General features: G+C 39.4%; 1 protein-coding gene across 1 annotated transcript in view; it reads left to right on the plus strand.

The window, feature by feature from the left end:
- The first annotated feature begins 6,916 nt into the window (after positions 1 to 6,916).
- Positions 6,917 to 27,443, plus strand: part of ZNF438 (zinc finger protein 438) — a 55,102-nt gene continuing 34,575 nt past the window's right edge. The window contains exons 1-2 of the mRNA XM_059818627.1: positions 6,917 to 6,935; positions 25,033 to 25,058. The gene's annotated coding sequence lies outside the window, so the exon portion shown is untranslated. The remainder of the gene's footprint in view (positions 6,936 to 25,032; positions 25,059 to 27,443) is intronic.

Genomic DNA, 27,443 nt, shown 5'->3' on the forward strand with positions numbered 1-27,443 from the left:
AAAGTGCAAAAGAGAATAGCAAACTAATGATTAATGTTCTAAAACTTCATGGATTATGGGAGGGAGGGAAGTATTACAGTTGTCTGTTCAAGCTGCTCTCCCCATAAAAGCTTCAGTTCAAATCACTACAGAAGACAGTGGTTCACCCCTTTATTACAATGTATTGGCACTTCCAATTGCACTGATATATGGCAAAAGAATTACTGTGCAAACACCTCTATTAATTTAATCCTGAAAACATACTACACTGCTAAATATGAAAAAATTAGTGTTGGCTTTAATACTATGACATTTTTTTAGCCACTTCATTATCCTAAACTACTAACACTCTTCTAAGTAGTGCATGTAAATACTGTACATCATAAAATTCTTAATCATGTAGGTACACCCTTCAGTTTATGTGATAGTCCACTACCACCCTTACAATTTACAGATGATGGAGGAAGAATGTTCTCTACATAATATTTATTCTAAATCATTGCCAATGCAATCTTTAAAACAGTATCTCTTTGTCCATTGTAGGTTGTAAAAAGAGAAAGTAATATCTACATCAGGTATCATAGCTTTCATTTTTTTCTATTGTATTGATTGTTCATTGGTTACTAAGTTCTGTTTACTTTCAATTCTAAGTATAAACTCATACTGTGACTTTGCTTTGAGATCACTGATACACTTTTCCGTAAAATATGCAAGAAACAGTACTTCAGAATATTATAACCTAGGATGTTGAGGTGCTACTCCACACAAAATATTATCTTCAATAAGTTACAATGAGTTATTTTTCCCAGCATTGTTTTAAAACTTGATATTCCAGACTGACATTAATTACCACTGCTACAAAGTTTCTATAGTTTATCATGAAGTGAGTTTTGAGGAAAATTAATATACTCTCTATTAGAAATAACTGATCTTTTCTGTGAATACAGAAAACAGTTTATAATGGAAGTTTATATTGTCATCAGATCTCTTTTCTTTTTCAACAGGAACAGATAAATCCATCATAGTATTTTATCATATTTTTAAATGAAAACTAATAGCTGGTAAAGACACAAACACATTTGCACATCAGAATGAGTATTTTGCGTCTCTCTAAGTGGCATGTAGTACATCAAGAAACATCGTACACTAATTCTGCCTCATTTGTGGTTCAGAAAGGCCATACATATACTGAATATAGTAATGGTTTTGCTTAAGCAACAGTTAAGACTTGTATGACTTGAAAAGGAATTATTATTATTTAAGACCATTTCAAGGATTCACCTTCAAATTCATTGTATTTTATAGGTTCTGTAACTACAAAACACTTCAGCTTTAGTAGGGATAAAAAGGTGAAGAATAAGTATGTTTATTTTTAAACTTCAGTTCCTGCTGAAATTGTAAATGACTTTTAAATTAAGTATTCTGAAGCACAGGAACAGTTATTTCAGATACAGAGCCTCCAAGTGGAACACGCCACTGAAGGACAGTATCGTATCATAAATGTACCTTGGTTCTGAAATTACTTTGAGCCAGTCTGCCTGTTTTCATCACCTCACATTTCATGTGCCAAGATGAAGTTACTGTATTCATAAAATTGTGTTTATGTTCAAAATAACTAATTCTAATTCACATATATTTTCATGAAATCTGACTTCAAAAAGAGCCTAAACTTTTAATTTCTTTTTATTGTTTGGCTACACTGGAAAAACAGTTTTCAGGGCCAAAGACTCAGAATATCCGACTCCTTAGCTGTTGCTTTGCAGTGAACTGCAGAAACAGACTTTCAGAAAACTGCACGTACATTTTAAATATATTTCTAATTGTCATCATGCTGTGTAAACCTACACAGTTCAAATTTTAGCCTTAGGTACATGTAGAGAAATGTGGATATTTGGAAGGCATTCCATATTCCTTGCATCTTCTCCCACACTGACCCCTATTTTTGCCATTTTTGGTGCTTTTGGACTTAATACCACAGCAGCATCATGATTCTAAGCACACAATAGCAAAACCCATCAGAATTAAATGCTTAGCCTAATGCCATCTTCCCCCTTTCCTTTGCTCCCACTTCCCAGGAGCTGTGCCAATGCTACTTCACAGATTCTTTGTTCCAGCAGTGGCTGGGGGGGTCCCTGTCACCCCCTTTTTCCAGCAAAGGGCTACGGCACAACAGAACAGCTGCACTGAGTGCAGGCTTACAGCAGATGGGCGTGTCCTGGCAGAGCACATGTGAGAGAGAAGCTTGTGAAGATGTAGACAGTCCTGCATCACAGGGTGCTACTGGAAAAGGAGGTGGCCCCAATGCCCATTAATCTTCGAAGTCCTGCAGGCAGAAGTCCTTTTCTTCCCCACAAGGATCAGCTTTGTTGAAGAACAGATGGTTAAAAGGAAAAAAAAATATTCTTTTTTTTCCCTGAATGTTATGTTTCCCTTCTCTTTTCTCACCTACATATTCTACACTTCCCTTCTTTCTTCTGCACCTTCTCACCTCCCTGCTGTCCAACTCGCTTCTCCCTTCAGTCTTCCCTTAGATCCCATATTATCCTATTTCTGTCACACTTTCATTTTTTCTCTTTCATATAATTATTTAGGCTGGAAAAGACCTTTAAGATCACCAAGTCCAACCATTAACCCAGCACTGCCAAGTCCACCACTAAACCATGTCCCTAAGCACCACGTCTACACCTCTTTCGAATACCTCCAGGGATGGTGACTCAACCACTCTCTGGGCAGCCTGTTCCAGTGCTTGACAACTCTTTTGGTGAATAAATTTTTCCTAGTGTCCAATCTAAACCTCCCCTGGAGCAACTTGAGGCTGTTTCCTCTCATCCTATCACTCGTTACTTGGGAAAAAGAGACCGACACACACCTGGGCACACTGCTGGCTCATATTTAGCCAGGTGTTGATCGACACCCCCAGGTCCTTTTCCAACAGTAAACACCTGCAGCTTTTCCCCCATCCACCAAGCGGGTCACCTTGTCATAGAAGGAGATCAGGTTAGTCAGGCAGGACCTGCCTTTCATAAACCTATGCTGACTGTCCTGATTGCCTGGTTGTCCTATACATGCTCTGTGATGGCACTCAAGATGATGTGTTCCATAACAGCCAATCTAAACCTCTCCTGGTACAACTTGAGGCCATTTCCTCTTGTCCTATCACTTGTCACTTGGGAAAAAAGACCAACACCCACCTCTCTGCAACCCCCTTTCAGGTAGTTGTAGAGAGCGATAAGGTTTCCCCTCAGACTCCCCTTCTCCAAACTGAACAACCCCAGTTCCCTCAGCCGCTCCTCATAAGACTTCTGCTCCAGACCCCTCACCAGCTTTTTTGGATGCACTCCAGCACCTTAATGTCTTCTTGTAGTGAGGGGCCCAAAACTGAACACAGTATTTGAGGTGCAGCCTCACCAGTGCTGAATACAGGGGCATGATCACTTCCCTACTCCTGCTGCCACACTATTTCTGATACAGGCCAGGATGCCGTTGGCCTTCTTGGCCACCTGGGCACACTGCTGGCTCATCTTCAGCTGGCTGTGCTCCCCTCTGACCTGGTGCTTGCAGGTCCCTCATGCCTATTTACCAGAACAACCCCTGTACTTTCCCGAGACTCCTTTTTCCAAACTGCGTCTCTGAAATCCCCAATCCCACCACCCCACGCCCACCCCAACGTGATGACAGCCTGTTTTGGGACCGGCTGGGAGCCCGACTCCCCCCACACCAACAGCTAGTTGGGAAGGGAAGGCCTCACTTCAAGCACAGCGGTGCCTAGGGAGTCAGCCATGTAGCCCTGTGTCCCAGCGGCAGTGGGGCTGAGGCCCGGGTGCAGCAAGAAGCGCAGGCCCCGGGCGCGGCCCCCCGTCCCCGCCACCCCTCGCCGCCCACCTCAGCAGCGTCCGCTGCTTTCCCGCCAACACCCTTCGCCCAGCGGCAGCAGTGCGCCTGCGCCGCAGGCGGGCGGTGGCGGGGCAGGCCGCCCGCGCGCACACGGCCTTCCCGCAGGCTGTGACGCCACACAGCGCCGTCGCCGTGACGTCGCGGCGGCGTGACGCAGGCACGCAGAGGGGCGCGCTTGTAAGTTCCCTTCCCTCAGCAGCCGTGGGGGCTGCGGCCCGGGGTGGGTGGGGGCGGGCGGTGCTGGGGACAACGCGGGGCGCGGCGGCACCCGCTCCCTCCCCCCGGGCCGAGGAGCCGGGCGGCGGCGCGGGGCTGGGGAGGCTGCCCCGCTGGCGGCCGGGAAGCAGGAAGCGGCGGGGCAGCGGCTCCCGGCGGCAGCGCCGTGCGGAGGTGGGCCCCTTCCGCGGCTCGGCCCCCGGCGAGCCCGAGGGGTCCCCTCGCCGGGCCTTGCTGCAGGGGCTCCGCGCCCCTGAGGCCCTTGACTCGCCCAGTCGCGGGAAAGCGGGTCCCGAGCCCGCAGTTCAGCCGTGCCTCCAGCCGGCGGAGGGAGGGCTCGTCCCCTGCAGCGGGGCCGGCTGGCAGCGCGCCCGCGGGCCGCCGGGGTGCGTGCGGGGCCCGCTCGCCTCCCACTGCCGGCGCCCGAGAGCGGCGGTGCGCGGCCTGCGAGGGCCGCTGAGGCGGCTGCCCGGCGCTGGGTGAGCCACCCGAGACTCCTGTTCCAGGTGGGGTCTGCTCCCTGCAAGCACAGAAGAAGTGAGCGTGCGTGCCTGCGACCATCCGATGCGATGTTATAATAAAGATCTGCAGAAAGGTTTCTACAAGTCACGAAAGTTACTTACGCTGTTCAGTTACGCTTTTCTTGGTACACGTGGCCATAAAATGTTGGATATACGAAGGATGGCAGTAGATGCCCTCAGGTTTTGTGACGCTGAGTTGTGGAAGCACTTGGCTGGTGTGAAATCCCCCTGCCAGTGTGAGTCAGAACTGTGCACAGAGCTCTTGACTCTTAGACCTGAGTGGTGTTTCATAAACCTTATTGCTGCTGCCATAAAAGTACAAATACTATGTGCAGTCCTCTCGGGCTCCTTAGGTTTTGGAAGGAACCTGAGAGCCGAAGGGTTTTCATTTGTTCTGTGGCTGCAGAAATGAATGCAATAAATGGGTGTAGTGTTTGTGCGTAACTGGCGCTGAGGCCTGCCGACTTATAAATCCATTAGAACTTTTTATATTGGTAATAACGAAATAAAGAATATATCCCAAGTTATAAGTGGTGTGATGAGGCTGGCATTGGCAGAATAAGGAGGGAAGTGTTTGAAAGCAGCGTAAGAGAGTTTTGGAGGGACTGCAGTAATGTCTGCAGTGTGGTGGATTTGAAACAATGTGAGAGATTGGCTTCTTTACATTTGTTATGTCCAAAATCATGCTTTGTTAAAAGACTTACCTAGTTCTGTGCCTGAATTAAAATGGTTGTGATACATCTTACCTTTTATTCCTAGTCTTTTGCTCTTCATACTGCTTTGTTCCTTTCTTTTTCTCCACATTCCGTATATGTCGTTGAAGCTTTTTAACGTGTGTTGAAGTCTCAACAGTCTAGCCCTTAAATGCTGTGTAGTTTAGCTGGCTTAGTTTAGAAATCATAGTCTTGAATTTGCTTGTACTGATTTATTTGAACTTGTAATATGTCATTAAAAATGGTCTTTCATATTGTTATTCCATAATAAAGAGGAAAGAGGAGGATAATGTAAGGTAAATGCACAGCTGCCTTGGATCACAGTAGTTTTTGTGTGCAGTTTTTTGTTTTTTTCACAAGACGATTCAGCAACTGAAACACTGAGCTGCTACTTTTCCTGGTGTTTTTTTTCTTTGCTAACCTTATTGTAGCTAGTTATTTTTAGTACTAGTTTAAGTTAATTTTTTTTAAATGTTATTTTTATGCAAAGCAAATTATATATTTCAGGGATGAGTGCATTTTTTTTTCTGCTTCAGTAGCTAGAAGAATAGGATTTTTTCAAACTTAAAGTTTGTCAAAAATCAGAAAGCAAAAGGAAGGAAAAAAGCTTAAGACAGTTACGGTGTATGTTTCAAATATTTTTTGTGACTATCTGATATAATGTTCTTAGTGTTTAACTAAAAAAATATTCTTGTGCAATGATAACTGGAGGATCAGAAGAAAACTAGCACTATGGTATGGTTCAAATGTTTTTAACTTTTGGGCAGGCTGTTAAAGTGTAATAGCTTTTGGGGTAACTAGAATTTTGTAATTTAAATGTTTTTCAAAGCATTCATGAAGGAAATACCAGTTTCCTATGTATCTTCTACATCTCATTTGTGAGAATATCAGAACTAGCAATGATAGTGACAACGCATGATGAAGTATTTCTGACTTTCTCACATGAAACTTATAGATGTATGTAGTGATTGTCATACATATATATTTTTGATGTACAGGTTCAATGATTATGCAGCCTTAGATGGAAGGAGTGTTGTTCATCTGTGACTTGCGGTGTTTCGAGGATTTCTATGTGCAGAGGTAATATGCTATTTATGGTAGTGGTTTAAATGTTTTAAATGTCTTGGAAACTGGTGATGGTATTGTGTATTTACTTGCACCTAATGAGATGGATGTTGTCAGGTCAAATGGTGAAAGTACAACTTTGATCTGAAGTTGGCTGAAAATATTACTGCAGTTACAATTATGGAAACTTACAGAGTTTAAAAGTACGTGGTCAAATCAGGAATGTGTGAACTTTATCAGTTATTTTAGCAATATTTATTCAAATATTATTGCAATTTCTAATCTCAAGTACTGTTAATGTATGGTAAGCCTCAGAGGAGATGCCATTGTACTTGATCTGTTGAGAGCAAACATGTTTTAGTAGAATTCTTGTTTATTTACCACTTTTTAAAATGTATGCCTCTTGTTTTTTATTTAATATGATTTTCTGTCCTTTGCTAAATACATTTCCTGAGGTATTGGGACTTTCTGGTTTTTGTTTTCCTTGAAACAGGAATTAAGATGGATGAAGTATTTTATTGGCCATAGCAGCAGCAGAATGTATAAGGTGGGTATGTTGAAAGAATATGGTTAATATTCTTGCAGAATATTTTCATTTTTGATTCTATGTGTGTCTGAACACAAAGAAATGATATATGGTAAGAAAGGGTTCTTTCCAGTGGTAGATGTAGGTAGCTTACCTGCTTTCAGTTGTGGTAAGCTGCTACATGTTTAGCACAGGTTACATGAGTAGATGTAGACAGCCTTACCTAGCTGATGCATTTTAATTTTGCATCCTTTAATGGAAATTTTTCAATGTGTCCTTTCCCTGGGATTTGTATGCTTTTTCTTTTGTAAAACTGGACTGAGAAAATACCACGAAGTTTTTCGGAATCTTCTTTTCAGTGATTAAATGGTTAAATGTGATCAAAGAAGAAAAAGATTCAGTTACCATCTATGTACTTTCCTTTTTACTTAGACAGTTTTTGTTTGTGTGTTTGAGTTGCTGTTTGTTGGTTTTTTTTTTTAAAATTCTTTAATGTTGTTGAGGGTGTACTCCAGTGGGAGTGTACTCCAGTGAAGCAGATTGTTTTCAGAATTTCCGTAAAAGATATTAGTGGTTCAGCAGCAGTAAAAGATGTTTTGATGCTCATCCTCATCTGCAGTCAAGTTAAGATTTTGTCCTTATTTGCTTAGACTTAATGCTTCATGTTTGTCATTATAATTCACTTAGAGATCCAGAACATGTTTTTACTTAAAAAGATTTTTTTTTAAACAAAATTTAAAACATGAACATATATTTTTGCAAGACTAACATTGGCAAATAGGAGAACAGTGATGCTTGAATAATAGTTGAGCACTTTCTCATGAAATGTATTTGCATGTTGTTGTTATCAAAGTTGAATGAAATGCAAACTTCTTCACAATGTAACAATTAAGAAGAATATATATGATGTGAATCTTTAAAGATTTATATTTTTTTTAGTTTTGAAACTAAAAAGTTGTGATTATTTTTTGATTCCATGCTTTCTCTTGCTGGTGTAACAAACAGGTTCTTACTGTCAGCTTAAAAAGGCGTTTGGAGAATGCTGTCTTCTTTGTATTGTATTTGCTCTCTATTACTGTTGGTCACATCACCATTCATGAAAACACACAGAACAGCTGGGTAGAAACCATCCTGTTCTTCATCTGATATTTTTTAATTAAGTGTGTCTTTGACTTATTATAGTACTGTATTTGCAGGTATTGGTTTGTCCTTAATAAGCTGACTAAACCTAGTGTAAGTAGTATTCAAGCATTATTTTTTTAAAGGACTGATTCCATGGGTATTTATAGCATAATTAAATGTGGTAGGAAATGTAACCGTGGTTTGTGGAGCAATATATCTTAATCTGATAATTAAAACACCATAAACCTAACTGTGGTAGAACTGTACTGTGTATTAAACAAGGATATGAAAATGCATAAATTAGGGAGAGACTATCTTTTGTTTGTCACTTCAGTCTTTTACCATTTTAGGAAAGAACTATTTCCTCACCTCAACTGTGAACTATTCTTTGTATCATTGGTTCTTTCTTGCATCTTTTTGAAGGGCATACAGTACTGAAAGCCTTGTCTGAAGGGAGACTAGCCGAAGTCCTGATACCAGAACAACCTTAGTATTGAGCTGTCAGTATACTTTCAACTATTGCACAAATGGAAAGGAAATAATATATTATGAATATGAAGCTCAATGTGTTTTTCAGAGTTTTAATGCATTGTGGTCATTTCATCTGTGGTTAAGCTTGTTTTTTTTAAAAAAAAGCTTTGTTTTTTTTGCAGAATGATGAGGTTTTTTCTTTATGGGATGGTATAAAGAGTAAAATTATGCATTGCTGAGTAATGAATTGCTGAGTAATGAGTATTCTTTGAAGTGGGACTTTTACTTTTAGAGACTGCTATAGGATATTAATTTCTGTGTATGCGTCCTGTAGTTTCATTCTGTGGCTTAGCCCTTTATTTTTTTTTTTCAGAAAATCTAAGCGCAAGATTGTTGGTTTAGAAAAAGTGTCATGGTTAATGCCAAGAAGGGGTCATGTGCTGAGGTGAGCTTCAGAGCTGGACTGTACCAGCCCTGCTGAAATGCATCTGTCACAGCAAGTCACTGGGGAGGCAGGGAGGTAGGAGTATTCTTGTGGCTTGCTTGGTTTTGCTAGGAGAAGCATGTGCAAAAGAGATGGCAAAGCAGCTTGGAAAATTTATTTGATGGGTATAGGAGTTGTGGGGGAAAGAAACCACTCCTGGCAGATGTACTAGGACCTATCAGTGAAATTGGTTTGGGATTTTAGGTGGCTTCTAAGGTATAGTTTCATGGAAAATTTTTGCTGTTTGAGTTTGGCTGGCAGATCAGTCAGAGCAACGTTTCCATACTCAGTCTTCTGCATGAAGCCCTGGGTTATCAGCAACTGAAGGTTGAAGTGTTTGTAGGAAATATTTAATGGTTTTACCTGACACAAAAGCAGAAACCAAACCAAACAAAAACACTTAAAGGTGTGTCATCGTATTTTTTGGTGCATTATTCATCTGTTGTAAAAGGACAATCGCAAGGGATTCTTTCTTCTCTTCTAAGGACTGTACCCTAGGGACAAAGTTCTGAAAATGATGCATGGTGACAGATTACAGTTTAGACCGATGTAATTTCTGTTGTACCCATGCTGCTTTGCCACTTTGCTTTTCTTACGTATATGTTTGTGGTTCTTTTGGATGGACCATAGAAAACAGAGATGTTTCTGTTACTGAATTGTGTAGTTTTGAGCACACTTCAGTCTTCTGTGTGTCACTGATTTTAAATAGTAATGATACAAAACTTTTGTGGGTTTTTTGGCTGTCCTTGACTGGTTAGCCTCCCTAAATGAGGTTACAGTCTGTCAATTTTCTGTGAGTGCCTGTAATCTCAGATTTATATCAGGCTGCCGATATACTCAGTGGAGTAGTGCTACATACACCAAGACATGAGCTTCTAGCAGTTCTCGGTCTTGCTCAGCTCAGTCAAAACAGAACAGGTGGTGACGAAATAAGGTAGATCCGTGTTTTTAGGAAGCAAGACAGTAAAGTTCAAATGTTGGCATTCAGTCCAACATCAGTCAATGCTAATAATATGCACTGTCCTAAAGGTAAAAGTATACGAACCCCCAAAATACTGTTGGGGAATCAAAAAGGATCAGTCTATAAAAACCTGTGTAGTTCTGTTGTGTATACAAGAGTGCTCTGTGTATGATGAATCAAGCACTTTTAAGTTGTTAGTCTACTAGCAAAATGTTCTAAATTAATAATATGGATGTTCAGTGGGTTTTACTGCTTTTGTCATCAACACATTTTTAGGCTTTACTGAAGAGGGAAAACAAATTGGTATTGGATTTAGAAAGAAGGGAGTGTTCTGTATTACAGGACTGAAACTGTGACCACTCAAATACCTTCAGCTGTTTTTTGTTATTTTCACAAATAGTTTGTTCTTTTAGCAGAGCATTTAAGAACAGAGAGTTGGGTCAATCACTCTATTATGTTTTTCCCTAAATGGCAGTATTAAACAAACTTTACAATACTGTTCGTGATTGAGAAAAAAAAATCTTAGACTTTTGATTTTTGGGGTTTTTTTTTGATTCCAGAAGGCAGGTGTGATTTCAGATCTTCAAATGCACCTTTTTCTTGGAACCTTTTGTCTAATTTTGTCTGGATATGTACCCCTTAAGGGTCAATATAGTATCTTATCATATTTTATGATATTTTAGTAAGTTAATTCAGGGATGTTACATGTTTTCTGTAGTTCTTGTAGGGTAAGTGGGATGTACAACGTTCATGTTTTCCAAAAATACATGTGTTGTGTTTTTCTATTAAAGTCTTAATTTTTCAAAGGTCAGGTCTGCTGTATTACATTACAGACTTGTTCTTATGCTGAAGCATACGTGGCGCCTCCTTGAAGGCCTAAAGGTGAAAAGTCCACACGTCTGCATTTTAGGGCAGTTACCTTTGCTTAGGCTGTGTTTACGTTCTCTTGTAAACCCGTGATTTTCTTTCTAGGAAGATACCCTGATGGGCATATGACAAAGATTTATGAACTGTAATGGGTGAGATATTAGGAAGAAATTACGCTGAAGGACAAAAAAGCAAAGACTACCTGGCCCGAAATTATAAGTCTCCACATTTTCATAGTGTCGCATATTCAAAGTAGGGGGCTGTGTGTTAAGAATCTTGTTTCGGAGAGCTCTGTTAACTTCTGATACCTGTGTTTTTACTTGCAATCAGAGTAATCAAAGTATGATGGAGAGTAGCATGGGGAATAAAATGCTATGGTAAAAATCACTGTCTTACACTGTGATGGCACACTATATGACAGTATGTGGTGCTGGATACCTCCTCTAAAAGGAAGTTGTAGAGGAGAGGAGATTCAGAGAAAAGGCTAAACCAGTGATCTTTGGGGATGGAAATCTGCTTATATGAACAGGCACTGAAAAAAAAAATTGTTTAACCTTTGAAAGGCAACGAATATGATGAAGTATAACACAAGTACACAGAATGATGAATGGTTTCAGAAAAGTTATTCAAAAGTTTTTGTTCTATTGGTTCATGCTATAAGAGTAGGGGGACATCCTGTGAAATTAGGGTGGCAAATTGAGAAAGGAAACTTGAGAAAGGATGTATTTCATAATAAATTGATAAGACAGTGAGCTCTGCAGTCTAGGGATAATTTTAATTTAGGAAAATTCTAATAGAAATTGGATAGTTGAGAGTGCAAGAATATTTACACAGTCTCAGGTTACCTTTTTTCCTGAAAGAATATAACCCCTCAGCTTTTTGTCATTGATAAGATTATTTTTACCATTATGATTTTTTCTAAAGCTCATCTAAAAACTGTGTATTGATGGTGGAAGTAAAGGAATTAAGTTTGTCCCCAGTTTGTTTACAGGAGAAATAGGTTATCGTGTCTCACTAATTTGTTTGCTCTCTATCCCTGTGTTAGGATATATCTAGGTGAAATACCCACTGGGTACTACGTCTAGTTCTCTTGGGAGTATCCACTTATTTACCTTGTTTTTCTTGTAGGTGGGGACATCGAGGAAGTTTTGGGGAGTAACACTGGGGTCCTCATCAACTTGGAGACGTATTATGTAGGGCATTCTTTTTTGTGACTTGCCACTCGTGAGACACTTGTGTTCAGCTTTGATTTTTCTATTGCCTGGGCTCATGCATTAAGTAGGTGTTTCTGCAATAATTTAATCCAAGTCAGTACACAAGTTTGTTCTGTACCTAGAGGGATGGAATATTTAGAGAGGGTGAGATGAGCTAACGCTGGCCTTCTGTGTCATCCAGCCAACTTCCAGCAAGTATGTAAAAAATCATAAAAAATAGCAGTGGGGGTGGGTATCTTAATTAAATGAGCATGCTTGTCTCTCTGCCAGTCTTTTCTCTTGGCATGGTTCAAGTCCTAGAAACTATGTTTGCTTTCAGTCTCTATCAAACTCAAATACAAAACTCTGTGATAAAAGCATCAAAAGCAGTGTTCAGCAGGAAAAGACTACAGAATCAGCTTTTGCTCATTCCCACTGAAATGTCCTTTTCACTTCATTTAATGGAGGCTACAGTTTTTACTTTCCGTGTGTTTAGCAACAGATTGACTTAAATTTGTTGTATTTGGCTCTAGAGCAGCAAAGAGCAGATGTCAGGGAGGTACGTGACAGGAATAAAAAGATTCAGAAGGCTTGTGGGAATTTGAGGGGTGAGGGGGAAATCTTCCTCCTATTTTTTCCCTGCTAGAATCTGTATTATAACATTTAGAGTTGGCATTCAGTTCAAAACTTGCTGTGCTGCAAGGGTTGGTGCATTGATGCAGGCATTCTTTCCCACAGCTCAAATTGTGGAAACAGTTTATTTATAAAATATAATATGCCTGTGAAATTATAATTGATACCTTAATTATGGAGAACTCGCCTGAAAGATAGTAGCTTAGCGACCTGTGGGACGTTTTCATGGCTTAGAATAGCCACGATTTATACCAAAACATTTTCTCTGTATGAATCTTAAAAATGGAATTCCCCTGTCAAGGCAAAAAAACATCAGTAACTGAGATGTAATCTGTCAGGGATGATAAGCCTAAAATAATGGTCAACTTTAAAACGTTATTTAGGGTTGTAACATCTAAATAGTAAGCTTTGCTATTTGGGGATTGTCGCTATTTCAAAAATACACATTTAAAAGCCACCACTACATGTGGCCAGTCTTTGCATAAGCAGGTGGGTGCCAGATGTATGTGGGATCCTGGAATGTTTCTTGCTTTGGTTTCTTTCTTTTCACTTTTGTAATGAGCAGAATGCTTCAAAATTTAGTGGCTGCATCTTTTTTTTTAAGGCTGGAAGTATTTTATCTTTGCCTTGATTAAGGGTCCATTTCTGAAAACACCTTGTGTAATTTGTTAGAATGATTACTTGTTTATCTTTCTCACATCTTTTTTTTCACTCGTTATCTACCTGTACTTCAAGAGTATATATTGCCACAATATAGTTTATAGATTATAAAAACATACATTTTATGTAATTTGCAGTAATTTTGATTGCAGGTTGCTATAATTGAAAATTGTGCCAGTTCTCTGTTGTCTTATATGTATAATGATGTCTTATATGTATAATGATGTATTTAATACTTTGTGGAGCTTGAGGGACTTTTTTTTTCTGCAGTGAAAAAGTGTTACTTATACAATAATCTGGAGGGGAGTATAGTATAAATCTTCTGATTTTGCTTGAGATGATGCTCCCGAATCTTGTGTTAGCTTCTTAGAAAACCATGTTGCCTCTTGCTTTGGGTCTTCCTATTCTAGTGGTGATTGTAGTAGCTCTTACCATTTTCTGGAGAGATGGGATTTGAAATAGAAGGAATGTATTTTATTGTGCACTTAATCAGAATAGAATGAAAAAGTCTGACTTCTTAAAAAAAAGCAGTTAGTATAGCGGGGTAAGTTGTCAAAAGTATTATATGTGTAAGATATGTAATGTACATGCTCTGTTCTCCTCAGGGCTTACAAAGTCGTGATTGGAATATGGTGTTCAGATTTGGGAACAAATCTTCCCATTTTTTTTGCTGATGAACAATGTAAATGCACTGCTAAAAGAAAACAGGACAAACTACCTTGTGTGTTAGCAGTAGTATGTTGAGTTTCTTGGTTAGGTAGCTAATTTCAACATCTTGAAAGTGACAAGCCTGGAAGTAATTGTGGTCAGAGCTGCTCCAAGAGGATTGGGTGAAGCCTTTTTGATTTCCTAAATGTAAAGGAAGCCAGGTTTGATCAACAGCTGCTGTGAGGGTTATTCAGACAGTGGGCAAGTCCAGTGCTGGATTTTGTACTTCCGACCAATTTAGGGCATGTTCTTTTGCTTAAGGTGACATGCTGAAACTGTAACGGAGTTTGGTGTGTTTCATTAGCATCGTTTATGTATGTCCTGTACTTAATTTCTTCCATTTATTTTTCACCTGGCTTTCAAATTCCTTTGTTTACTGCAGTGTCTGAAAGACTTTGTGACCACATAAAAAATGTTAGAAAACCTGATAATTACAAATTCTGTATTTGAAGACTTGATTCTAGATCATTTAATCATAAGTATTTGTAAGGTTTCTTTTACATGGTAAGATTCCACTTTAAAAGAAGCACGAAACTGTAAATTCCATTTAGGCTAGATCAGGATCTGCAAGGATCATACTAGTTTTATTTTTTTCATGATTTCATGCAACTATTAAACCTACATTTATGTACTGGCATGCTGTGAAGATAGCTGTGTATTGCAAGGAGAGCTGGTAGCTATATCTTGTCTGTCAGCTGAAGCTGAACAGAGACTAGGTAAGTTTCTTGCTCTGGGTTGTTAGGATGCTGTCCCGAGACCAGAGGTAATGTTTGATGTCATACTTCTGAAAGTGGGGTTCTGCAGACCAAGTTGCCCTAATTCTCCCCTTACAAACAGTGTTATAACTCTCAGGTCTCTCCAGTAGTGCTCTGAAATTTCCACTCAGCTATGAGCAATCTGATATCTATCCTGGACAGGCTACCTGTCCGTTGGAAAACAGTTCAGTATCCTTGCACTGCAGAAGCATAGACATCGGAAAACGTAACTAATGCCTGCTGGACTTTGTAATTTGATGCAGATACATTCATTTCTCATGGAAGATGCAGGACATTAGCAAAATCATAAAACAATGTCTAATATTAATCGAAAGGTATGCAACCAGTCATTAAATAAACAAGGTAGCCTATTCCCTCTGTACACAGTAATGTAAAACATTCTTTTCCTATTTTGCCTTTTGGAGAATTTTGGAAAAGTAAGAAGGAATGTTCAGGTAAATCAGAGGCATAATTATTTAGTTTTTGTAAGTAGTTCATTTGCCTTTGAAAATCATTCTGATTAGTTTGGGTACAATTCTTTATGACTGAGAGACATTATTATTTATGGCACAAGTTTTAGACAGCTGAGCATTTTTTTTTAATAGCCAGAGATCTGATTAAGAAGCTGAAACTGTTACATTTTTTTAAGCCATAATTTTCATAGTCTTTTTAGACATATTTAGGTACAAGTGATAACACTACTTTTGGAGCTGTTTGTATACCATTAATTATTCAGAATAATTCTCATGTCCTTTACGTATCAATACCGTACCATAATAATCTATTACACTTGGTGCAAATTAATTTATAATTTCTGCTCTAACCTGACAGTATGCTGGGAGAGTAAAATGTGGCTTTTCTGACAATTTGTCAATTTGGGGGTCAAAATACCTTAAATTTACAGAAAAAGGAACACTACTTCTAATGTAAGGTCTGGGTGCTCATGCACATTTTTGAGGTCTAGCTTTGTTCCTTACAAGTACTGGGTAGGACTTATAGAAGCCCATTGGTAGGTGTGTGATCTTGCTTCAGTGAAGCAGAAAAGCACATTTCATTCAAAAAATGGAACACTACTGAAGAAATAGCATTTTTATATTTTTCACTCTTTAACATACTTGTATCTCTGGTACAGTGGTGATTTTTAGCATTTGAAATATACCAGTAATTTGTTTCTGATTTTAATAAGGTATAGAAAGGTGGATAGTTCAGATTTGTGTTTAGCAGTAGAAGTAAGAACGAATTGACCATATCTTTAAACAACGAGCTATGTGATTACCAGTAGCCTTTAATGTAAATGTAAGCGTGTTTTCAGGCACACTCTTTTTGTCATAAAACCTTTGGTTAGAGATATTATTAAGGGGTAATTGATCTTATTCACTGTAAAAGTTTTGAAACCTTTTTGAAGGTGTTTTTGCATCTAAAAATCTTCAAACTTGCTATCTAATATTGATGTTCATTGGAAAGTGAATTTTTTCAATTTTGAGACACAAAAGCTTGTTTTCATGTTCAAGATTAAAGTAGAGCAAACTCTTTTATTTTTCTCTTTTGCTTTTAAAATCAAACTGCACTTACAGAAATGCAGATATCTTCGAAAGATTTACCTGATCAACTTCTGAGAAGAAGAAAAATTCCTTAGACTAAGAATGCTGCTAACTAAGTTGATGGAAACTCCTGACTGTAGAATTGGTTTGTTCTGCATATGTCTCTTCCTGTTTGAGGAAGCTGTTCATTTTGGCAAAAGGCAAAAAAATCAAGAGCTATAAAATGTTGATTACAGAAGTTGTGGAATAATGGGCTTTAATTGGACCATCAAAAATGCAAGCCAAAGAAACAGATTAATGTCTTGATGGTGATATCTAATAATTTGCAAAGCATCTTCCTCCTAGAAAACAAAAAGTAAAAAAAAAAAAAATCATTATTTGGACAGTGGACTGTACCTATATACTATTGGAACTGCCTTGTCTTATCAGCGAAATAGGACAGGCTAAGTATCCCAGGTCTTACTTAACCCTGGGTGTTTCGGTGATGGGAGGAATAATCATCTTGAGCAGTATAAGCCTTTTTTGTCTAAGTGGAGTTATGTTTTAAGGTATGTGCTGTTCAATAATGAAAACAGTTTACTTAAATTGTCACTTTGTAACATTTCATACATGAAACACTAGAAAGACTATTTCCAAAATGTTTATTAATAATTAAAAGTTAATAGATAAACTTCAAAAATTTGTATAGGTTAGTACTGGTTGGCAGAGAATAACCATGCATGCTTTTTTGAGGATATTTACAAAGAAGAGTTTCAGGTTTTCTTTAGCAGCCTTTCTCTCCAATACTCATCTGTGAATGGTGTAGTTATCTGATAATTCAGTCTTTGGCAATGATATTTAGAAAGCCGCTTTATATTGGGAAGGAGAAAATGTTTAGCATATATACTTGCAGTTAGGAAGAGACTGGGTGTGAATATTAACGCACATGTTAAGTTGACTGACTGTAGATGCCCTCAAAAGAGGAAGTTTTAGATTTCTGTTGAAATCTAGTTGTATTACAAATAATTGTATTTAGAAGCTTAATAATTTTCAAAACTAGTATCTTTGGAATTCACTTTTTCATTATAAAGTGGGTTCACAGACCCAGAATAAGACATTCTGTTCTTTCAGGTTTTTAAAGTGAATTGTATTTCTTTCTGGAAATAAGATGAATGCTAGTAACCTCTCCATTAAAAAACATTACTAGTACTGGGACATTACTAGTTTTCAAATGTAAATTCTAAAGAGGGTCTGTAAAGAGCAGATGTGGTCAGGTGGAAAATGCTGTTGATTTGCAAAGGAATCTTATATTAGCAGTGCATACTGTTGTGAGCCACAGTGCTGCTTCAGGGGTTCAGCAGATGAATCAGTTACAAATCTATGTATTGAAAGGAATGCTCAGCTTCTGACATGTTGCCTACACTTGGGAGGTACAGGAAACACTTCCCAGTGCCGTTGACATCAATTCATTTGCATGATAAGAGTTCTTGTAGTTAGCTGGTGGCATCTAAGGGACTTCAGACCTGTCAGTTCACCTTGCTGAAAGAAAGGCTGTGGTTTTATGCACATTAGAACTGTTGTAGCTCACTGAAAAAGCTTTACATGTACAAGTGCTTTGAAGACAGGATATCTTGCAACAATATGGAAATATTTTTCTGACCGAGCAACAAACAGTGTTATGTGCTGTAGATAGATGTGCATCGAGAAGCTGGCGGCCTGTGGTTTAGACAGGTACACTCTTCGCTGGGTAAAAAACTGGCTGGATGGCCGAGCCCAGAGGGTTGTGGTGAATGGGGTGAAATCCAGCTGGCGGCCGGTCACAAGCGGAGTCCCCCAGGGCTCGGTTTTGGGACCGGTCTTGTTTAATATCTTCATTGATGATCTGGATGAGGGGATAGAGTGCTCCCTCAGCAAGTTTGCAGATGACACCAAGTTGGGAGGGAGTGTTGATCTGCTTGAGGGTAGGAAGGCTCTGCAGAGGGATCTGGACAGGCTGGATCGATGGGCTGAGGCCAACCGGATGAAGTTCAATAAGGCCAAGTGCCGGGTTCTACACTTCGGCCACAACAACCCCAGGCAACGCTACAGGCTTGGGGATGAGTGGCTGGAAAGTTCCCCTGCAGAAAAGGACCTGGGGGTGTTGATCGACACCCGGCTGAATATGAGCCAGCAGTGTGCCCAGGTGGCCAAGAAGGCCAACGGCATCCTGGCTTGCATCAGAAATGGTGTGGCCAGCAGGAGCAGGGAGGTGATCATGCCTCTGTACTCGGCTCTGGTGAGGCCGCACCTCGAATACTGTGTTCAGTTTTGGGCCCCTCACTACAAGAAGGACATTGAGGTGCTGGAGCGTGTCCAGAGAAGGGCGACGAAGCTGGTGAGGGGTCTGGAACACAAGTCTTATGAGGAGCGGCTGAGCGAGCTGGGGTTGTTTAGCCTGGAGAAGAGGAGGCTGAGGGGAGACCTTATCGCTCTCTACAACTACCTGAAAGGGGGTTGCAGAGAGGTGGGTGTTGGTCTCTTCTCCCAAGTGACTAGTGACAGGACTAGAGGAAATGGCCTCAAGTTGCGACAGGGGAGGTTCAGGCTAGACATTAGGAAAAAGTTCTTCACTGAGAGAGTGGTGAAACACTGGAATAGGCTGCCCAGGGAGGTGGTAGAGTCACCCTCCCTGGAGGTATTCAAGGAGCGTGTGGATGTGGCATTGTGGGATGTAGCTTGATGGACATGGTGCTGTGTGGTGTTGGGTGGGTTGTGGCTTGTTATTGTTGTTGTGTGGCGTGGGTTTTTTGTGGTTGTGTTGTGGTTTTTTTTTTTTTTTTTTTTTTGTGGGTGGTTCCCCCCCCCCCCCTCCCCCCCCCCTCCCCCCAGGTTGGACTCGATGATCTTACAGGTCTTTTCCAACCGTACTGATTCTGTAATATAGCCATTAAAAATTTCGTGGCTCATCTACTATTGCAGTTTTTTTGGCTAACATCTTGTATGGATATTGTACTGCCGAATATTTAATCTGCTGTGGAGACAGAGAAATTCAGGAGGAGTGACTTTAATCTCAGAAGAACGTGTATTGACTGGGAGAGTTAGTTCAGTTTGTTTTTGCAAATCACCAACCCTTAGAAGTGGGATTAAGTTTAGTGCAGGAGAAAATGGAACTTTCCCTTTGTCTCCAGAATGAGGTCACAGTGCTTGTCTCTTTTCAGCCTCCATCTCAGTAAAATAATAGAAAATATAATTGTTTCATATTTCAGTTTTATCTCCTGAAGAATGGGAGTTATAGTTACTTGTGCAGGCCATAATGTCAGTGATGACTTTTTGGCCTTCTTGATTGTTACTTCTTTACTGCACTGTATCTGCCCTGTTTGCATGCCCATGTTTGAAATTCTCCTGTGCTTCTTTTGTATTTTATTTTCTTTTTTTCCCCTCAATTTTATTTGTTTAGTGATTCCACTGAGCAGGTAGCTGAGTAGATTTCAGTCATGCAGGAGTTGGTTGTGCACGCAGCGTTAGTGATGGCAAAGGCCCGCATTAGACCTGAAGGCAAGGAGAAAGAAACAAAATAGAATCCAGCAGAACAGATGAGAAAAGGAGGACTTTGTTAGTAAAGGAGGGTAGAGAGGAACACCTGAGTGACAAGGTGGAAGAAAAGAAGCTAAGGTGCTGGTATGGAGATGCACTGCAAGTGCAACGTGTGATGATGCTGTTCTGATTTGTAATTTTAAGAACAGCTAAACAAGCGTGTTGCTTAAATAAGATAATGTATTGAATTTTTTAATCATAAAAGTACCTTTCTGTCTCATTTTTGGGTAGGTCAGATATACACTAATACTCATTTTAGGGGTGCTTATTATTTTTGTTTACTATAATGAGAATATATTAATCATTGTTTTAATCAACAAATTAATAAAACCACTAGTGTTTGGTTGCTTTATTGCTCATCTCTTGTCTGACAACCCCATGCAATGCTACAGGCTTAGGGAAGAGTGGCTGGAAAGCTCCCCCGCAGAAAAGGACCTGGGGGTGTTGATTGACAGCCGGCTGAAGATGAGCCGCAGTGTGCCCAGGTGGCCAAGAAGGCCAACGGCATCCTGGCCTGTGTCAGAAATGGTGTGGCCAGCAGGAGTAGGGAGGTGATCGTGCCCCTGTACTCGGCTCTGGTGAGGCCGCACCTCGACTGCTGTGTTCAGTTTTGGGCCCCTCACTGCAAGAAGGACATTGAGGTGCTGGAGTGTGTCCAGAGAAGGGCGATGAAGCTGGTGAGGGGTCTGGAGCAGAAGTCTTATGAGGAGCGGCTGAGAGAACTGGGGTTGTTCAGTCTGGAGGAGAGGAGGCTGAGGGGAGACCTTATCGCTCTCTACAACTACCTGAAAGGGGGTTGCAGAGAGGTGGGTGTTGGTCTCTTCTCCCAAGTGGCAAGTGATAGGACAAGAGGAAATGGCCTCAAGTTGCGCCAGGGGAGGTTTAAGCTGGATATTAGGAAAAATTTCTTTGCTGAGAGAGTGGTGAGACACTGGAACAGGCTGCCCAGGGAGGTGGTGGAGTCACCCTCACTGGAGGTGTTCAAGGAACGTGTGGATGTGGCATTGTGGGACATGGTTTAATGGGCATGGTGGTGTTAGTTGATGGTTGGACTTGATGATCTTACAGGTCTTTTCCAACCTTAGTGATTCTGTGATCAGGGTTATGTGCTAATACTTTGCAGCATTATCTGTTGATAGATATATAGGAATACCATTTTCCTTAGTGTGGAGCTTAAAAAAAGTCTCTTCCTTCACTAAAATGGTTCCCAAGTCTATGTGAAGAGCATGCGTGTATAATCACTGTTCACTTACCAAAATGGCACTTGAAGGCTTTGTAACTAGACTGAACTACAGTCAGGTTACTCAAATTCCCTCGTGTCCCTGGAGAACAGAAATTGCTTCACTAACAAATACATAGGGTAGCTTGAGCCCATTCTGTTGAGCTATAGGGTTTATTTGAGAATTTGGGAGATTCATTTTTATGGAACAGATAACTGAGAGAGTTAGCATTCTTGCTTGGATAATATGCTATTTATTTTGGAAGGAAGTTTCCCATGACTAAATAAGAACAAGATGTTTGACCACCTTCTAGGGAGGAGACTGTTTGGTCAGCATAAAATGAAAAGAAAAAATTCAGAAGAGACAACTGACCATTCTTGCATGGTGTTTGAAATGTTTTCATGTTTCTTCTGGGCTTTAATTACACTGCATATACATGGCAAAAAGAAAGACCAGAGGTTTTGTTCTTTTCTTGGAAGTATAGCTTTATCACATCATTGGGAATTTATAGCCTGGTGATACATAGTGTTTTTTCCATTCCTGCATTCTGCAGTTGGTTTGTACAGCCTCATAGTTTGGCAGCCGAGAGCTCACTTTTTCATGATTTTTTTGGCATGAAAGGGTTACTGTTCACATTTCCTGTGTAATTCCTTCTGATCTTGCTGGGCTGTAATTACTTTCTTGATGTTAAACATTCCCAGGCTCCTATAACCTTCTAGCCTGCTTGCACTGGCCAAGTTTGTCCCAGGTGATCATGTGGGCGAACCTCCTGTTTTTAAGGATAAAAATCTCTCCTTCCTGTGCAAGATAGGCTACATACTCATTCCTTTGCTGTGCAAACCCAAGAGAAATCTTTTTAAAAATAATAATAAGGTAACACATCACTCTTTCAGAGTCAGATTTAGCAGCCAAATAGATGACAAATCAATTGTGTGGGTTTAGAATTTGCTGAACCTTAGTTGAATGACTGCGAGTTCACATTAAAGATTATTTTTTCTTAATACATTTTGACAATAGGTTATGATATAAAAAAGACAGATTTTGACTGTAGCTTCTTACTTTTGACCATATAATTGGCAAATCATTTTAAGCTTGCTTGAATGTAGAACTACTTAGTTGAGCCTTCGGGATTTTTTTTTTTCTTTTGAATTCTTTGTAGTAGCTGCATATCTTACAAAAAACAAGAGGATATTACTCAATTCTGTCTTTCCCACATAGTTCAATTACCCTGTATTTCTTCTGATTTTCAGTTTGTGGTATATAAGCAGTAAACACAAGGTATTATTTTGTTTTTAAATAGAAGTGACTGCATACTGCTGAAAAATGTTGGCTTCAGAGGTGTGGGAACTGAAGTGTTTTGTTCTGCAAAGGCACTGAAAGCTCCTTCGTGCCACTCCTCAGTTGCTCTTCAGCTTTAATCTGGAGGAACCACCTGTAAGGATGCGAGTGAAGTTTGCTTTCCATTACCTTTATGCTATTTTGTCACAGTGCCAAGAAAGATGCAGGATGGTGATGGCAATGTTTTTTTAGGGTGTGAGGAGTTGTAATGTCCTGATATATTTACATCAATGGGTGGGTTTTTTTGTTACTGACAATGTCAGAGGAAGTAGCTGGAGGTTCTGTGCACCATTGGTTCAAGAAGCAGCCAAATTTTCATACTTAATTCAAGAGCAATCTCATTAGCTTATTATCCTGTTACAGATAATTTTTTGTCATAATCCTAGTCTTACTACCTCGTGCGTTTAATTGGCTGCTGTGTGAAATTCTCAGGCTGCAAATAATATATTTTGTTTAGCTGTGGTATTGTGCTTGCAACTCAGATGCTCAGAAGTCTTCCCAGTAACTGACTGACTGAAGTCTTGTGAATGCATAACAGTGTTTGAGCTCAGTGGGATTATGCTTGGAAGAAAATGTTATGTAGGTAACAAATTGTAGCAGTTCAAGCCCTTTTCTTAGTTTATTTCTCATGTATACCAATGCCTGTGCTTTACTATACAAATAGAAGCTAGAGCAGTTGGTGTGCATGTGGTTAACAGTGCTGCTATGCTAGTGAAGGATAAGAAGAATATATTTTAATGAGAATGTCTTTTTAATTTTTATCAGGAAGTCTTCTTGAATTTGATGGCTTAGTTATAATTGGAATGCAGTCAGTATGCTGCCCAGTTCTTAATTGCGTACTCTGTCATATAACTGGGAACATGTCTGTTAGATATGCCTTTTTTTGTTGTTGAACCCAGAGGTTCTTACCGGCATATTATTTGAGAGACAGAAAACCGGTCCTGGCATAAAGTATTTATGCAGTAGTCACGTGAAAGAAAAACATGAAGCACCAAGTGAGTATAACTGAACAGACAGAAGAAGATACTACTGATATCTTGAAATTAGACTGTTCCTTTGCCGTTTCATAATAGCCTTCATGTGATCTCCAGGTACCTGAGATTTTGTAGGAAACTTCATATAAAGAGGGCTTACCTAAATACGTCCACTTGGGTATGTGTTAAACACATTGTAAGCATTCTAGGCTTCCTGTGCAATGAAGTACAGCAGAGTAGTGCTTTGGTTAAAGCTTTTTTCCAAACAGCTTACTTCTGACTATATTATGAAAACACTGATGAATTTAGATAGTTGAAAGTGAGTGCAACTGTATTGAAGCCTGCTTTGTGTCTAATAGGATGTATAGATCATCTTCCCTTTCTCTTTTCCTGTTTAATTTTGCTCCTGCTCAGATGAAGACAGTGAAGAATTACACGTTATGTTGTAATTAAAAGTAACCTGTTTTGAATTTACTTTTGTAAAGTGCTTAGAATGTAACTGACCGGACTCTCCATTATAAATTTCACCTTTGCAGTGGAAAATACCCTGAGTGGTAATGAATTTTCTTCTATGAAAAATATGTGGTTTCAGAGTCCTATGCAAATAACCTCCCGCTTTTTGTGTAGAAAGCATGTTACAGGATGTAAGCTGGTGCCCTTGATCTTGTGTGTGTGTGTGTTGATCTTCTAGTGGTTTAACTTAAAACTTTAGGATTTAGATGTCTCTAATGTGCTGGAGGCAAGGTGATGCACGTAGCTGTGATACAGGGAAGAACTGGACATCATCTTAAGTGTATTTAGCGCAGAGAAAGAAGCTGTTTGGTTTTAACAAGCTACTGTAGAATTAAGGAATAATTTGAATTAGGTGAGCTTTTAAGCTTTCAGACAATGTAGTCAACTGTATTTTTATATTCAGAGTTCTACAAGTTCTCTCCTTGAGAAGACATGCAAATTACTGTTATGACAAAATGCATAAATATGTCTAGGATTTGATAGTAATTAATTCATTTTACTTATCTAAGGCAAGCTTAAGTGCCTCAGTTTGAAACTGGCTATAAAAAGTAACATGTAAACAAATTTAACACACATCAGGTGTAATAGCACATTCCGTAGAACTACAGACACTTTGTTTTTAAATGCGGTAGTTTCTCACTTTCAATGTTCACAAATTGAAGTTTAGTCACAGAGCAGCTCTTGACTAGATTTTTGAGGGCAATTTTTCTATCCCTGGCTTTCTTGAGTGACTTGAACTATATATAACAAAGTATTAAGTACTGCTAGAATGTTGATTAGCATTCTGATAGAATTATGTTATTTACCACTGGTGCGCAAAAAGGATGATTGACTCTCCGAGTTTTCTTGGATTTGTCCTTATTCAGAAAATGCCATGTATCCACTGGTGGGAGAATCTCGGAACACCTGCTCTTTGTGCAACTGTCTTTCAGAATATTTTTTCTAGATACTGGATTTGCTGAGTTACTTACATGAGAGTTCCACAACATTGACTTCGAAATAGATTTGCGTTGCACATCAGCTTTTTTGTGGTCTACATTTCATCTTTGCTTCTTGGTATTTATGCACACATTACATACATATATATTTATATGTAAATATAGTAACACTGATTTTTCTTTTATAGGAATTGCCTATAGTCTTCATTCTTATGTAAGTATTAAGCACGTATAAGATCTTTAAATTATGGCAGTCCTTTGTACACTGACTGTGTATGTACTGCGTTTTAATTCCATCTGTCTGCTTCGTGTGTGTTTAGTAATGCTTACTGACTTGATGCGCATATTTTTGCTATTATTTATTCTTTAATTTATTTACATATTTTCATTCCTAGAGTTCTATATCGATGCTTTAGGGAGAAAGGTGAAAAATGGAGCAGAGATCCCAGTGACGAAGGGGGAGAAGGTGTAAGGATACTGTGGTAGCACAGTAAGAGGTTTTAGAAATCAGTAATATCAAAGTTAATTTGAATCATTGTTTATTTTGAAAGTTTCATTATTTAACAGACATACATGTTGGAAAGCAAAATTAGTAAGTTGAAAAAGGGTGTGCCAAAAGTAATGTGCTCTTCTGGGTACACACTATGGAATCACAGAAAAATTTATTTTGGAAAGAACCAATGGAGGTCATCCGTTCAAATGCCCAGCTCAGAACAGAGCTGCCTTCATAGTTAGGTGAGGTTGTCTAAAGTCTTGTTTAGTTGAGTCTTGATCATCTCTGTGGATGGATACTACACAGCCTCTGGACAGCCTTTTCTAGTGTTTGACCACTTTCACTGTGAATTTTTTTTTTAATATCTCTATTTCCCACATGGCAACTTGTCTGTAGCCTCCTGTCCTTCTCTTGTGCAGCCTGAAGGACAGTCTGTCCTCATCTTCCATACACCCTTCTATTTTAGGTAGGTGAAGACAGTAGTAAGATTCCCACCTTAGTTTTCTCATCCTACAGCTGAACTCAGGTATGTTTGCAGGGAACCCAAACATGAGCACAGCCCTGTAAGTGCAGAATAGAGGGAGTATTCAGTTCCTTCAGCTTGCTCTTGTATATCTATGGAACGTCCGTTGCTAGTTGCAATTCCAAATTATCTTTGTTTTGCTAATTCAGGCAATGTTTCTCTATTCTTCCTGTTAGCTTCTTCCTCTTCTACCTTGCCTATGCTTCTTTTGTCTTGGAGCTCAGTTAGGAGTACTCTGTTCATCCATGTTGGCTTCTTCCACACATGCTGCATGTCAAAATGCTGGACCATTCTTGTACTTCGTACTTGAAGAGGTTGACCTTGAATATCAACCAGTTCTCCAGGGCTCCCTTATGTTTCAGGGTGGCCCTTTCAAAGGGGTCACACCAACTAGCTTTCTGAACAAACGGAAATGTTTCCTCAAGTCCAGGACTGCAATTTTGCAACTAGTCTTAATTGCTTTTCTCAGGATCTTAAGATTCAACCTCTCCTACAGCTAAGGCTGCCATTGACTTTCACATTCCTGACTAGTTCTTTCTTTAGCTTCTCCCTGTCACTTTGGAAATTTGTAAGTGTTAAATCATCACCATATTTTCCCTCTGAAAATGTTTAAGCCTTATTATAAAATACTGGCAACGTATAGTAGAATGTTGAAAAATTAGGCAATGCAGCTACAGTTTCCTGTTCTTGGTAGGAAATAAGGTTTTTAACCCAAATGTTAGAAGGATTACATACTCTCCTGCCTGTTGTTGCCTGAAAATGAAAATGTGTGGTATAAAAGCTTGAAAATGTTCTTGAAATGTTAATGGAAACAAATTTCTTAGTTTGTCAAAAATGTGTATGAGGAAGAAAAGAGGAATAGAGTAGTTTGTCAGACTGTATAGTTGCTACTTGAGACAAAAATCTCTCTTCTGTTACACTGCCTACTCAGAATTTCTTGGTTTGAGCACTGCTTGTAAGGGGAAAAAACAGGTATCCTGGGTAAAACTGCCATCTTTCATTTAAAAACTGAAATGGGCATGATTTCTGAGGCTTAAAATTAGGTAATGCTGAGCTGACCAAAGCAACTGTGCATTAAAAGATTTGGCACTGAAAATAGTACTTTCGATATGGTGAGAATCTCTACCACTGTAATAAGTTAGTTGGTGGACTGTTGTCTTGGACCTGGTGATCTGGACAAACTCTTTTGGTTTCTGAATCATACCCATTAAGAAAAAAATAATTCGTTGTTTATCTGAAATAATTGAAACCAGTGCATGTGTTCATATTCGTTAATGAATTTCAGGTGGCATTGTTTTGTTCTGGAATGGGAAACAAAACGATTGAGGTACTGGGGTAGTAATTTTCCCACTTACACCTAATATTTAACAGTTCCTTTTTTTGTTTCTGGATGATTCATGTATTTTTGGAAGTATCTCTTTTCAAAGTTCACAGATCATGCATCCAGCTTATACTTAATCACTGGATTTTTACTAAATAAAATAGGCAGTGATTTTTTGAGGGGAAAAAAGCCTGTAAACACCCTTGCTCTCTGCAATTTATTCATGTTTACAGTAGTGTAACAAGCAAGGTCCCACATGACT

The sequence above is a fragment of the Gavia stellata genome, chromosome 6 (genome assembly GCF_030936135.1).
Source record: "Gavia stellata isolate bGavSte3 chromosome 6, bGavSte3.hap2, whole genome shotgun sequence".
NCBI lineage: Eukaryota > Metazoa > Chordata > Aves > Gaviiformes > Gaviidae > Gavia > Gavia stellata.